The sequence below is a fragment of the Protopterus annectens genome, chromosome 11.part0 (genome assembly GCF_019279795.1).
Source record: "Protopterus annectens isolate FY-2018-M chromosome 11.part0, PAN1.0, whole genome shotgun sequence".
In the NCBI taxonomy this organism is placed as follows: domain Eukaryota; kingdom Metazoa; phylum Chordata; order Ceratodontiformes; family Protopteridae; genus Protopterus; species Protopterus annectens.
Genome location: NC_056745.1, coordinates 1,361,956,174 through 1,361,971,024, shown reverse-complemented (window position 1 = coordinate 1,361,971,024; position 14,851 = coordinate 1,361,956,174).

Sequence of the window (14,851 nt, the reverse complement as noted above, 5' to 3'; positions counted from 1 at the left end):
AGAAAAGATGGAAGAGTCTGGAAGCTCGAATTACTACCCAATCCTGCTAGCCCCTGCACTTTCAACCAATCACTTGTGCTAGAGAAGGTCAGGCAGCCCTGTTACTCCCACTAACAGAGAAGACAAGCCCCTACCAGCATATGATGGCTGCCAGAAACACAGGGAACTCAACAAGCAAAACAACCAGGCCTGGATACAGCAGGCCTCTATCTAGGCTATGCTACCTGACTAGAACACAGAAACCTCACAGAAAATGCACAGATAGAGCACTCACAAACAAAAAATACTACTCTCAGTTAAGTAATTCAATAAAAATGCAATTACAGTAATGAAACACTATCTAGCAATGAAAATACAGTTGAAGCAGTATAAAACAATACAAAAATGCAGTGAAACAGTAAAAAAATGTTTTATAACAGTGCAAAATGTAGTATATTAGCTGTATAGCATAACTATAAGTGTTAAGAGGTAAATTTCAATTAAATAAATGTAAAAAAAAATGTATTCTGCTCTTGGAGATTTTTTCTGAAAAAGGAGTTACTCACCGTTCTACTCCTCTCCAAGTCTTAGTTTACTTTTACATCTGAGGGAGGTGGTAAGGAGTACATCTGTTATCATAGGCAATGTACACTTGCTATACACTTTCCTTGCCAATGTTCACACTTTATCACCATCCTTCCTCTCCAAACTTTTGAGTCCTGCATGGTGGTCACACTGCAACAGGTTATGCTAACAAGCTGCCTTATGGTGCATGCCACATAACAAACAAGTGAACTGGCATGACTGCAACAGACCTGACATATTTTTGTGGAATGCAACCTTGTGACTGGTCATGCCTTCAAAAGACACTATGTTTGGCAGGGCTCCCCAGTGGTGCAGCAATGAGAGAAGGATCTTTTTAAATTTGCTGTATAGGGTACAACAGAAGTGCCTGACTGGGGTCTCTTGCATGACACCCCAATATAAACGTAGATGCCTTGCACAGTCTTGCCAAGTTGGTGCCTCATGCCACTGATGACCTCTCTCAAATGAGCAGTGTAGGCACTGCTACAGCAACTTAAAGAGTGGCCATCCTGACTTTTCTACCCTGTGGAAAGAAGATATTAAACAAAGACCACCCACGATATATTAAGTTTACATGATTTCACTGCCCAGTCGTTAGTTATACTTATTAAATGTGATGTTTTTGAGCATGTAACTTAATACTATTTTTTTTCTTTGTTCAGGAGTTTATTTTAAAGAACAACTTTGTGTACTGTTGGTAAATGGAGAAGTTTTCGAGGTGAAGTGGTGTGTGCTGCTTTTCTTAATTCAGTAATAAGTGCATTCAGTATATTAGCTGCTGTATGCCTGTATTGTACCAGACTATGGCCCTGTAAAGGCATTACTGCCTATCTTAAGGTTTGCATGTCTTCTATTTAATATTTGCTGGAATTATGAATATGTAATGCAGAATTCAGTAGGCCAATAATTATTGTGCCCTTTACAGTGGCATTGTTGTACATACTAGGTTTATAACCTAGAAATTTGCAGATGACTGCAAACTAGGAGCCATAGTCATGTTCCCAAATGATGTTGACATCCTACAGAAGGAACTCACTGAGACAGATGCCTGGTGTCAGAGCCATGGCCTCAAGCTCAGTGCCAAAAAGTGCAGTGTCATCCCCTTTGGTAAAAACTCTGTACCCATGAACTACCACATACGCAGCAATCTACTTAACACTGAATGCGTGATAAGAGACCTTGGGACCCAGGTGGGCAGTAGTCTCTCCTTTGATAGTCACATTGCCACAGTAGTCAGGAAGTCCTTCTGTGTGGCACACCTCATCACAAATGGGTTCTCATCCAGGAAAAAAGAGGTCATTGTTCCCCTCTACTTGACACTCATTAGACCCATTATAGAGTACAATGCCCTTTTGGAATGTACCTCACATGACATATGCAACAGCTGGAAAGGCCACAGAAATACCTCACAAAAAGGATTACTGGCCTCAAACAAATGCCCTACACTGACCGTATTAAAAAACTCCAGCTTTACTCTGTAGCATATCGCCTAACATATAAAGCTATGTCAAACCCAGAGCTGTTGGACATGCTACACCTAAAGAAATCCCAATCCCTCCGAGCTACATGCTCTAGGGACCTAAACCCTGTCACCAAGATAAACAGGACATGCTGGAGGGATAGATTCCTGTCCCAGGGACTTCCCATACTCTGGAACAGGCTACCCATCTATGTCAAGAAAAGTTCTTCATTAGCACTCTTCAAGAAAAATCTTGATGAGTGGATGAGAAATAGGAAATACACCCTGGGGATCACTTCTGTGTCTCTGCTCGACAGTGGCACAGGAAAACAACTTTCTTGGGTGGCGTAAGCCAGGGTACCTTGTTGGCGAGGCTTACATAGGCCATTGGGCCGATAGCCTAGTACCTACCTATGAACCTATGAACATCTTACTGAGAGTATATATGCAGTAACTGATGTACAAAGAATTACCATGGTAACGATGATCGTTGTAGGTACAGCATTACTTTTGCTAACATGTCCCACAGCACATCTGTAAACATACCTCATGGACTGCTACTTTTTTCCACTGCTGTTGTACCAGAACATTATAGTATATGACTAATAGTAAAGTACATTTAGACAAGCTACTATACAAATGTTAATGCTTGAGTATTATGCAGCCATTGAGTTTATGATTAAAATATACCATATGTATTTCTAATAACTATGCTGTTTTCTCTCCCTACCCCTTTTTTTATTTATTTTCACTTTTTATTTTTATTTATTTTATTTATTTATTTATTTATTTACTTATTTTTTTTGTTTTGTTTTATTTCTATTCCTGTTTGTGGTAGACATACCATGATTGTGCTAAGCATTTTTCTGAATCCCAGGGATAGTTTGATATCTGTAAAACTGTGTACTCTTTTGTTCTGAAATTTCTATGCATTATGACTGAACTGTTACATTGTACTTTTTATACAGGATGACTTCTACATAAGTTAAAGCTTTTGTTTTTTTAAAAAGATCTTTGCTGAAAATGGGTCTTTTGGTCAAACCTGACCTAGCTAACTAAATATATAAATCACTGACTGGCTGACTTACTAACATAGTTAGTACTATACACAGTATCCTGTGAGTCCATCTCCCCACTGAAGCGGCTGACTAGACTTTGCACCCTACACTTCTGCAACATTGCAATTTAAAGGACTACTAGTTTAATAAGTGCCTGCAGTTCCCTTACACAATATCCTGTGAGTCCATCCCTCCACTGAAGCTTCTGACTGGACTTTGCACCCTACACTTCTACAACATCGTACTAATTTAGTAAATACCTGCAGTCTATGTACTTATTACAATTTCATCAGCATTCTGTATAAAAAGTTATCATTCTGTTTGTTAATGGCGTGCACTCTACTAGGACTCTTTTTGTTAGGTTCCCTACCTCCCTTAGCCAATAAGCATTGCCTTTATCTCATACTTTATTTGGCTCATAGTTAAGGAATTACAATCCCTAGCAAAAGTTAACCCATTCCAGCTATCTCGCTATCACATAGGAGTAACGTGGAAGTTCTGCTAAAGAGCTAAGAGTACTAGGACACTGACCTGGGCATGCTGTTATAGCTGATTGTTTTTGCTGGTGGCACTGCCTCTGCTTTGTGTTAAAGCAACTGGCCTTCTGGCTACACATTTTGTAATCAGACAATGTTTCTTTGCTTCCATTGGTTGAAATTGTGCCCCTCCCCCTCTCTGGTGTCTGAATGAAGTTTTCTTAATCTCTGGAGTCAAACGGCGCCAGTTTGAAATATTACATTGCAGGGACACATCTTTTTTCACAGTGTCCTCATAGTAGTGTGCTCGCCATGTAAGTTATCATGTTTAAATTTTATTTTAGCTAAGTGTGGTCTCACTATATAGGTTCATAGGTTCATAGGTTCATACTAGGCTATCTACCCTGGGGCAATTATAAGCCTAGCCCGATTCTGTATGGCTTACGCCACCCCTTGATTTGAGTATACTGTGCCCTTTTTAAAGTTTAGTTTACTGTGCCTCTGTCTAATAGTGACACGGGAGTAATCCCTGGGACAAACCTACGATCCCCCATCCACCTATCGAGATTCTTCTTGAAGAGATTCAGTGAGGTGCTCTGCCTCACATGAACTGGAATTCTATTCCAGAGCGAAGGGAGCGTCTGGGTTATGAACCTGTCCCTCCAGCAAGTTCTATTTATTTCTGTGCTGAGGTTCAAGTCCCTCGAGCGTGTGGCTCTAAGGGATTTAGATTTACTGAGGTGGAGCATGTCCATTAATTCTGGATTTGACATAGCTTTGTATGTCAGGCATAGATCGCCTCGAAGTAGGCGGTATGCAACTGAGTAGAGCTGGAATTTTTTAACCGAGCAGCATATGGCATCTGTTTGAGACCCTTGATCCTCTTGGTGAGATACTTTTGGGGTCTTTCTAATTGCTGCAGGTGTCGGGTAAGGTACATCCCAAAGGGGCATTGTATTCTATGATGGGCCTGATGAGGGATGAATAAAGGGGCACAATTACCTCTCTTGATCTAGATGTGAAACCCTTCGTGATGAGGTGGGCTATGTAGAAGGTCTTTCTAACCACTTTGGCAATGTGGTTTTCAAAGGAGAGATTGCTATCAACTTGGGTCCCCAGGTCCCTAATAACTTTCTCTGTACTTAATGGGTTTCCACCTATGTGGTAATTTGTGGGCACATTGTTTTTGCCAAAGGGTATGACTATACATTTTTTGGCATTTAGCTTTAAACCATGGCACTGGCACCAGTTATCTATCTCTGTGAGACCTTTTTGAAGGATGTTTGTGTCAGCTGGAGAGTCGATTATGGTGCCCAGTTTGCAGTCGTCTGCGAACTTGGTGAGCCATAGTCCTCCCATGTTTGCCTGTACCTCAGAAAAGTATATACCAAACAAGAGTGGTCCCAGGACAGAACCTTGTGGGATGCCACTTGTGACCGGTTTTGAGTCTGACATGACTCCAGCAACTCTCACTCTGTGGGTTCTGTCTTTGAACCAGTTTGCGACCCATCTTGTGACATAGGGGTTTATATTTAAGCTGGATAGTTTATCTATGATGCCCGAATGGGGTATTGTGTCAAATGCCTTTGCAAGGTCCAGATAGGCTGTGTGGACCACCTTCCCTTCATCTATGGCTTTGGTGACTGTTTAGAAGAAGTCAACCAGGTTCAAAAGGCAGGATCTGCCCTTGACAAAGCCGAACTGGGTAGGATCTAGTGTCTGTAGGTCCCCAATGTCTTTGTTTATGAGCTCCATGATGATCCTCTCCATAGCCTTGCAGACTAAGCTAGTCAGGCTTATGGGGCGATAGTTTCCAGGGTCCATAGAGGCTCCACCTTTGTGGAGTGGGACCACTGTTGCTGTACGCCATTCTGTGGGCACATATCCTGTAGTGAGGCTGATATTGTATAGCTGTTTTATTTGAGGGATTAGTTCCTCTTGGAGTTCATGTAGGACGCAACCTGGGACGCCATCTGATCCCATGGATACTGCAGTTTTTAATCTCAGCAAATTACTGCTTTTAACATCTGTCTCTGCTCAATGTTTGTGCTTGTTGAATTAATTTCTGCACCTAGACGTTGATACATGAGCAGCAATTTAAGTGCAGTGAATGAATTCGGTCTCCTTGCTCTTTAGTGCTGATTTTTGTGCTTGTTGAATTAATTAATGCACCTAGACGTTGATATTCATGTGGCAATTAAGTATTGTTACTGACCTTTGAGCTATTTGCTCTCTAGTTCTGTTTTCTGTGCTTGTTGAATTACTTTATGCAATAGAGTTTGATACACAAGCAACAATTAAGTGTAGTGAATGAATATGAGCTATTTGCTCTCTAGTGCTGGTCTTTAACTATTACAATATACTATTCTTTGATTTGCAACAGGTGATGCTTAGTTTTACATGTGTTGTATGTACTTGTTCATTCAATATCTGTTAAGCTCAGCCATTCTGTTTGCCCATGCTGCTTGTTTAACTTTTCAGTATAGCATTTTTTTCATTTTCAACAGGCAATGCTTATTATTACCTGTAACTGGATTGTATACATTTAGTTGCAAACCTTATAGTATTCTTCACATTTTCTATCATATATTTTTCAGGTTTTCTGCTAATCAGTAAGTCATATCTGCAGTTTCTAGCTTATTACATTTGTACTTAATAGATTCTAACTTTCAGTATAGTCTCAGTAAATTATATGTTGCATTTTGGTCTACTACTGAGAGTCCATCCCCCACTGAAGTGGCTGACTGGACTTTGCACCCTACACTTCTACAACACTGAAATTTAAGGAACTACTAATTTAATAAGTGTCTGCAGTATATGTACTTATTATAATTTCAAGAGCATTTTGAACAAAAAGTTACCATTCTGTTAGTGGCATGCACTCTACTAGGACTCTTTTTATTAGGTGCTCTCCCTCCCTTAGCTAGTAAGTAGTGCCTTTATCTTACACTTTATTTTGCTCACAGTTAAAGAATTACAGTCCCTTGCAAAAGTTAACTTATTCCAGCTATCTCTTCATCACATAAGATTAACATGAAAGTTCTGCTAGACAGCTAAGGGTACCAGGACACTTACCTGGGCATGCTGTTATAGCTGATTGTTTTTTCTGGTGATGCTTCCTCTGCCTTGTGGTTCAACCCACTCTGTCTCTCCTTGCTTGACTCAAGCTCACTCTGCTCCCCTACCTTCCCTCCATATCTCACCCACCCCCCACTACACCTACATTTAAACTTACTCAACCCACATCCCTTTACCTAGTTATCCAATCACTGCTCCTCTAATCACTATGTTAACCACTAGACCTCCATTCCCATAACTCCACCAATAGCTGACACAGCCTCCCTATCCCTACATACCCCTTACCTAAGTAGGCCAATCACTACTACACTTATCAGTAATCACCTGCCCCTCAATATCATTGCAGATTCTCCACCTACTAGACACCATCTTAATCACATCGCACACCCCTCTTCGATCTCAGACACTACCCAACCCTTCTCTATCTTAGACACCTCTCAACCCTACCGATCTATCAACAAAGATGTTACTACCATACACTGCACTCCTTACCTTACTTATCTTTGGCTACCATGTTACCTCCTAATCACAAACACCAAATCATAACTATCTACTCTCCAACACACCCACTTACCACTGCACCCAACACTACCTTCGCTACTGTCTTCATATCACCTTATCTATACAATAGCTTAAACACTGAACTCCATACATTCAAATACACCCACACACATGCATCTCCATACGAACTCCAGAAATATTCCCGACTTTTATCTACAATCTCTCGCCTATTTCTACTCATACCTACTCATATTAAACTAAGTGGGAACATACACCAACGTCAAACCACCCTTCTAATGCACAACACACCCAGACAGACCAGCAGTAATCTTACACATAGCAGCCCTGACCTTATAATTATAAACATGAATCTTAGAGGTATCCTAAACAAAGAAGATGAGTTTCATGCAACCCTTGACTTTTATTCTCCCGATGTAGCTATCCGAACTGAAACCTGGCTGAAACCCCACATAAAAGATATGAAAATTCTAACCCAAGGCTACAATATAATCAGATTTGACAGGATAAACAGTGGTGGCATAGCAATTATGTACAAAGATACACTCAAACTAGAATGCTTAGATTACAAACCCTCAGACCTTTGTAATTCCAAAATATTAATATTCTGTCTACAACTAAACTTCCAACCAATCCATTATTGAAAATCATCTCTGTTGTCAGCTTCCATGTTTAACCAGGAAATTATTATCTTAACGGATTTTAACTTGGACTGGCAGACCTACTCCTCTGAAAGCCCTACCAGCTTTATTAACCTCCATGGCTTCTCTCAAATAATACTCACCACTAGCAGAATAGATAAAAACAGCAACAATCAATCCTGGACTGGATACTAACTAACAGGCCCAAATCTTTGTCACTAATCTGGCTGCCTCCCAGACTGGCTAAGTGAACATTTACCCACCTTCCTACTCAGGTACAGGATATGTTTCCCAAAAACATCATATTTAAACACATTCATAGCAAAAAAAACCCTTCACCCCCCAGGCATATTCAATACCCTCCTACAACAATGCAACTGGTCTTCTTTAAAACCTCCATTTAGATGTCGCTGTTCAATTAATAATACATTTCTCAATATTTTAAATATTGCTGCTTCACCAAGGAAAATCCATGTTGAATCTAAACAACTGCCATGGCTAACCAGGGACAGCAAGATACTAGTCAAACAGAAAGCCAGAGCCTAGTCACTATATAGAGAAACTAAAAACCAAGACAACCTTAACACCTATTGGCAAATAAGAAACCTTTCCAAAAAGCAGAACAAGAATTACAAAAAGTCATATTATCACACAACCCAAATAAAAATAGCAAAACAGCCTTCAGAAATTCTGGATAAGTATCAAACAGCTCCTTAATCTACAATATCCAAAAACAGCGCTCGCAGCAACAAGTAACCAAAAATCAAACAGGAACAGCTAACGCCACTGGCTATGTGAATCTTGAGAAACCGGTAACTCCTTCTTTAAATATAAACCCAAGGTAACATCCAACGAACGAAAGTAGCAGCTCTCTGATAGTTAAACTCCACACTTTATTCGAACACGAAACATACACTAACAATGGTTAAGTGCTTAGACCTGTACACAACACAGGCTTCATCAGAACTGACTTACATTTTGATTTAGCTCAATTTAAATTACTTTTTTGGCACCAAACAGAGCTCACAGATTTAAAGACACAATATAACCAAAATAATATGTCTTATGTTGCTAAATTTCATAAAAGCTGATCAATTCATTCAATAAGTCTAAAACTGAAATAAAATAATACAACCTATAATACAACCTACATACATATTTCTCTCAGATGCATATCTTAATACTAACAAAATCAATAATATATATATTAAATATGTTAAAAATTTTAAAAAATGTATATAAAACAATATAATACACTATATGTGAATAAATATAAATTATATATAAAATAACTATATAATTTTTGTACCATATACTAATATATGCAAATACATAAAAATCATCACATCGTTTAAAATATTTAAAATATACTTAAAATATATTTAAAATGTATATTAAATGTGAGATGACTTACATACGTAGAGGTTTGATTGAAATATTATCATTCAGACCGGTAGTAGAAGAGGCATCCGTGAATAATTGCCACCACATTTCACGGTAAGATAAGTGCCCTTTACTGTCACCTCCCCTAGGATCTGATTTAATAATATCTATAATACCAAATGTAAACTGATGATCAGAACCATACTGGTTAATATGTCTATACAAAACATTCTTATCATCTCCCTTTTTTATACAATACATATGGTCATAGATACGTTTATTAAACTGCCTCTCAGTTTTCCCAATATAGAAAGCTGAACATTTTACACATAATACAATGTAAACCACAAACTTTGTTTTACAATTTTCATGTCTAAATTTAATATAAGACCTAGATATATTATCTAACCTCACCACTTCTTCTGTGTTAGTCAAATAACACCAGTTACAACTACCACATTTGTGTGTATGTGTAGCTTTATTACTTATTGAAATTGGTCCTTTTTCTAAAATACTTTTTATATTGGGACCCATTTTATTTACAAAATAAGGCTTGTTGCCAACTATATCAGACACATATGTATCTGTCTGGATGATGTTCCAATTTTTATTTAAAATCTCTTTAACCTTATGTATATGTGGCCCATATTCCAGTATACATGCTCTACTTAAATCAGTAGACTTAGGGGTACTATTAAATATTCCATTGCTGTTGCCAGGATTTCTGTATAATATACCTAATAATGGGATATATTTGGTCCCCCATCCCTTGACTACTTGTTTGTTTACTTTATCCATCATTTTCATATCATAACCTCTATCTTTAAATAACTTGGTTATATATGTTACCTCCTCCAACATATCACTATATAACGAAGTCATTCTTAATGCTCAGACTAATTGTCCCTTATATATATTCTAGATAACTATTAGAGAAGGTGGATTTTCTGTGTATTCGTGATGAAAATTGAACATTGTTTTTGTATATAAAAGTATCTAAATAAGCTAGACCTGTCTGACTATGCGAACTAGTGAATTTAAGAAATGTGCTGCTCAAATTGATGTAGTCTAAAAATTGATCCAAACTCTTTTCATTACCTTACCATAAAATATAAATGTCATCCAAAAAACGACAGTAATACTTAATATTTTTATAATATTCACTATGAAAGATAATCGATTGTTCCCAGTCAAGCATGACTAGGTTGGCAAACACTGGGGCGCAAGCAGCCCCCATTGCAACTCCTCTCTTCTGTCTAAAAATTTCCCCTTCAAAGTAGCTAAAATTGTAGTCAAGTACTATACTCATCATCTCCATGATGAGACAAATCTTGTCCCATTCGTACTCAACATATTTCCTCATACTTCGAACAAATGCTTCAAGACCTTCGTCTTTGGGAATACAAGAGTATAAATCAATTACATCAATAGTAACAAGTCTTACACTTTCATTAAAGGCATCTGTGGGATACTGAGACAAAAACTCCCAAGAGTCTTTCACTAAATGAGGAATTTTTTCATAAACTGATTTTAACATAGTATCGATAGCAACCCCTAAAGGAAATGTTTTAGATCTACTGCCAGAGACAATAGGTCTAAATGGTGGATCCTCGATACTCTTATGAATCTTTGGTATGCCTACTAAGGTTGCTATCACTGGATGTTCTACTCTTAAATAATTATAAGTATCCATAGTGATACGTTTGTCAATTAAAAATTCTTCAATATGTAAATTAATCCTCCTATATGCTAAATTCACTTCATTTAATGATACCACTTCATAATTATCTGTGGAATGTAATATATCCGAAATCTTAGAAGAATAAGTCAACTGATCATACAAAACAATACCCCCTCCTTTGTCTGGTTTCATTACTTGAATTGTTCTATCATTTCTTAACTCATTTAGAATTTTTTGTTCATCGTCAGATAAGTTGCTTTTGGTTTTTTTACCCCTAAGAGTATTATTCAACTGATACAGTTGTTTGGTTACAAATTTCTCAAATACTCCTATAGTAGGATGATTAACTGGTATGAATGTACTCTTCTTTTTCAAGGTGCTAGGTCCATTATAAATATTCTGTCCATTCACTTCCTTGTTGTTGAACATAACAGCTAAATTTAATTTCCTAGTATATAATTTAACTTGACTAATATTATCTACCAGTTTAAAATTAGTAGTAGGAATATATTTTAATCCTTTAGAAAACAAATTAAAATGGGATATATTTAATTCTACATCCGTATAGTTGTAAATATTAAAGTGCTTATAACTATTAATAACTCCTACCATAGTAAAATTTAATCTACTATCTATGATTTCATCTTCTCTGATAGAATTATTTTCTGTATTCTCATTGATCGGTAGTACACAGTTCTCAATCAATGATATGGTTGGAATTTTTTCCAGTTCCCTCCCCATTTCCAATCTCTTGTCTTGCCTATCTGTTTGTTCTTCCAAAAATGTGAATTCCGCTCAGTCTGATCAACCACATCCCTTTTTTCATAATTATTATGATCATACCTATCCTGTGTGTTATAATTCCATCGATATGCAGTACCATTTTTATATTGTTGAATATCTCTCTTCATTTTATTACTCTTCCTTTCAAAAGCTTTTTTAGCATTAGATTCAGCCACATTAAATTGTTTTGTATATAATCTTTCCCACTGTGCAAATAATAAATCTTTTAAAATCACTTCATTTAATTTTTCAACTTCTTGCATTCTCTTAATTAATTTTTCATCATTGAATTTTATCAACAATTTCATATAACCTATACCACAACTATCAAAAAACAAATTAAAATCATTCATAGTATTGTCATTGATATCAGTTCCCATAGGGTACTTGAAAAACCTTAAGCCCTTTGGTATAATATTAGATTTGATACATTTACTCAGATATGCATTGTCTAATTTCAATGAATTGATCAGATTAAGTTTCTTTCCAAACATATAAATAATGTCCTTTAAGGATCCTTTAGGTACTAAATTGTCTAATACATCATCATGTACTTTATCCTGGTCAAATTCACAGTCCTTGTTTAAAAATAATCTCAACTTATTCATACTACCACTTTTATCAGTATTGTCCATTCGAAAACTGTTTTTGTCAGTCCCAGTGTCAGTCACAGTATGGGCATAGGTCTTCACCAGTATCTTCCTCTTCGGTTTAGTACCTATCCTTTTAGCCTCATCATCGGTGTCGGTAAAAGAAAAATCAAAAGTATAATCTAAAAAACCAACTCTACTACTGTTTCTGTGTTCATTGACATGTGAACTGGAGGGCAAATCAATAGTGTTGACAACTTCTCTACCATCACCTTGCCCATTCGGGATGCTAGAAAGTTTCACTGTGCTGTCCAAAGAATTGTCGTTATTCCCAACTAAACAGTTCACCCTAAAATTCTCAGTATTACCATCAAGTTCCATAGGAAACTTTTCTAACAGATCTTGTCTTTGAGAAGTATTAAACAAACTTATAGTCTTTCTGCTATCGTCCACACATTGTCGATTAGCCTGCCTTAACAACTTAACTTTGTCCTTGTCCTTATCGGACATACCAGGTGGTACCAAATTAGTAAAAAGCGACGTGAGTCTCTGTACTTATTTAGATACTTTTATATACAAAGACAATGTTCAATTTTCATCACAAATACACAGAAAATCCACCTTCTCTAATAGTTATCTAGAATTTTCTAGTAATCATCCTAAATGTTTGATGAGAAATATATATAAGGGACAATTAGTCCGAGCATTAAGAATGACTTCGTTATATAGTGATATGTTGGAGGAGGTAACATATATAACCAAGTTATTTAAAGATAGAGGTTATGATATGAAAATGATGGATAAAGTAAAAAAACAAGTAGTCAAGGGATGGGGGACCAAATATTTCCCATTATTAGGTATATTATACAGAAATCCTGGCAACAGCAATGGAATATTTAATAGTACCCCTAAGTCTACTGATTTAAATAGAGCATGTATACTGGAATATGGGCCACATATACATAAGGTTAAAGAGATTTTAAATAAAAATTGGAACATCATCCAGACAGATACATATGTGTCTGATATAGTTGGCAACAAGCCTTATTTTGTAAATAAAATGGGTCCCAATATAAAAAGTATTTTAGAAAAAGGACCAATTTCAATAAGTAATAAAGCTACACATACACACAAATGTGGTAGTTGTAACTGGTGTTATTTGATTAACACCGAAGAAGTAGTGAGGTTAGATAATATATCTAGGTCTTATATTAAATTTAGACATGGAAATTGTAAAACAAAGTCTGTGGTTTACATTGCATTATGTGTAAAATGTTCAGCTTTCTATATTGGGAAAACTGAGAGGCAGTTTAATAAATGTATCTATGGCCATATGTATTGTATAAAAAAGGGAGATGATAAGAATGCTTTGTATAGGCATATTAACCAGTATGGTTCTGATCATCAGTTTACATTTGGTATTATAGATATTATTAAATCAGATCCTAGGGGAGGTGACAGTAAAGGGCACTTATCTTACCGTGAAATGTGGTGGCAATTATTCACGGATGCCTCTTCTACTCCCGGTCTGAATGATAATATTTCAATCAAACCTCTACTTATGTAAGTCATCTTACATTTAATATACATTTTAAATATATTTTAAGTGTATTTTAAATATTTTAAACGATGTGATGAGTTTTATGTATTTGCATATATTAGTATATGGTACAAAAATTATATAGTTATTTTATATATAATTTATATTTATTCACATATAGCGTATTATATTGTTTTATATACATTTTTTAACATTTTTTAACATATTTAATATATATATTATTGATTTTGTTAGTATTAAGATATGCATCTGAGCGAAATATGTATATCGGTTGTATTATAGGTTGTATTATTTTATTTCAGTTTTAGACTTGTTGAATTAATTGATGAGATTTTATGAAATTTAGCAACATAAGACATATTATTTTGGTTACATTGTGTCTTTAAATCTGTGAGCTCTGTTTGGCGCCAAAAAAGTAATTTAAATTGAGCTAAATCAAAATGTAAGTCAGTTCTGATGAAGCCTGTGTTGTGGACAGGTGAAAGCGCTTAACTGTTGTTAGTGTATGTTTCGTGTTCGAATAAAGTGTGGAGTTTAACTATCAGAGGGCTGCTGCTTTCATTCGTTGGATGTTACCTTGGGTTTATATTTAAAGAAGGAGTTACCGGTTTCTCAAGATTCACATAGCCAGTGGCGTTAGCTGTTCCTGTTTGATTTTTAGCTCCTTAATCTAGGGAAATCCGCTACCCTATCACCCACCACCTCAAATACCACAGATAGCATAGCTTCACAATTCAACATACACTTTATCAACTCCATAACATCACTCATAAAAAATTATATAAATATTCCCTTGTCAATTCCAGACATCCCAGAACCAAACCTAAACTGATTTTCTATCAGGCCAATACAAACTAGCGCCATAAAAAAAATCTAAACAAACTAAAGCCTTCTTCCCTCACTGATGACCTACGTCCTAATGAATTTCTGAAACTGGAAGCAGATACCATCTCTTATACCATCTATACTAATCAATCATTCTATTTCCAAGCAATACATACCCAAGCTTTAGAAAATATCTCATATTATCCCATTACACAAAGGTGGCTCCTCAACAG